This window comes from Zeugodacus cucurbitae, chromosome X, assembly GCF_028554725.1.
Source record: "Zeugodacus cucurbitae isolate PBARC_wt_2022May chromosome X, idZeuCucr1.2, whole genome shotgun sequence".
NCBI classification, from domain to species: Eukaryota; Metazoa; Arthropoda; class Insecta; order Diptera; family Tephritidae; genus Zeugodacus; species Zeugodacus cucurbitae.
This window is the reverse complement of record NC_071672.1, coordinates 4,366,357-4,367,763: the sequence shown is the minus strand read 5'-3', so window position 1 is coordinate 4,367,763 and position 1,407 is coordinate 4,366,357. Positions and strand designations below refer to the sequence as shown.

At 34.5% G+C, this 1,407-nt stretch overlaps 1 non-coding gene across 1 annotated transcript; it reads left to right on the top strand.

The window, feature by feature from the left end:
* The first annotated feature begins 250 nt into the window (after positions 1 to 250).
* On the top strand, positions 251 to 429 carry LOC128923216 (5.8S ribosomal RNA). Its single transcript, XR_008472227.1, has one exon. It is a non-coding gene; the product is annotated as a 5.8S ribosomal RNA (ribosomal RNA).
* Positions 430 to 1,407: the final 978 nt, after the last annotated feature.

Here is a 1,407-nt window from a genome sequence, read left to right as displayed (position 1 = left end):
AGTTAATTTGTTCTCATTAACGTGTAATTCCTTAAAAATTTATAGAAATTAAATAAAATGCATTACAAAAGGAATTACTGTTTTTGTTGGACTAAGACATGCGCAACTTGTAAATGTTTGGGTTGAAAATTACAATTTATTGAAAGATGTTTTAAAATAATTTATATAATATACGAAAACGAAATGTAATTGTTATTCTTTCAATAAATTAAAAACTCTTGACGTTAAATTAAAATAAACAAAAAATTATCACTCTAAGCGGTGGATCACTCGGCTCATGGGTCGATGAAGAACGCAGCTAACTGTGCGTCATCGTGTGAACTGCAGGACACATGAACATCGACATTTTGAACGCATATTGCAGTCCATGCTGTTATGTACTTTAATTAATTTTAAAGTGCTGCTTGGACTACATATGGTTGAGGGTTGTAAGACTATGCTAAATTAGTTGCTTATTCTTTTAGTAAATTAAAAGAATTTAAGCACATGGTATATTACTGGATTGTATTTTTCAATCCATAATATTAATAGTGTTAAGACTAGCTGTGTCAAATATTTCTTACCGCTGGTGGGGGAAAATAAGTGATAGTCTAGCCTTATTGAGAAATTATTTCATTCTAGTTTTATTTTCATTTTGTCATCGCTTAAATACAATTTTTAAATATATCTTAAGTAGCTAATTATATATGTATGTGTGTATGTCTATATGTATATTTTATATGTTGCACGATAAGGGGTTATTTCAAATGCACACATGCAATTGTCCAAATGTATTTTTTTAACCAATAGGTTATCTTGTGCATACATATAAATATGTTTGTTTATTAATAGTTGAGTGCATGCGTGTTGCATATAGATGCATGCGTGCTTCATATAAATGTATGTGTGTTGCATGTATGTGTGCAACATATAATGTATGCTTGTTGCATATTAATGCATATATGTTTATGTGTTTATTTATGTATACAAATTTATGTTTTATATGTTTTTTTTTTTTACGAGGAGGAAGCATCGAAAGCCTGAACCCCAAGTCAGTGTGGAACTTTAATCCGAACTAAACCTCCTACCGTCTTGTACCGTTCCCCCCGGTACCACCGTCAAGTATTACGTCGGGAGGATGGTTGAGTTACACTCATACGTACGTGGTGGTCAAAATGCATTCAGTCACAAGTTGACTTTTACTTGGCCCCACCTCTGTTGGTCTAATACCCCGCCTCGTACATTGTTCGTCGCCAACCCTTCCCGTCACGTCAGTGTTAGTGTGTTCAAGTCGTAGTTGTTCGTTCTATTTAACAGCTCACTTCTCCGCCGCTGTTCGCTGGCTCGTTGTGATTTCATGATTCTGGCTGCAGCTTCGCAAACTGCTTCCCATTTCTCTACCGATTCGACCATTTGGTTTACTAGGTT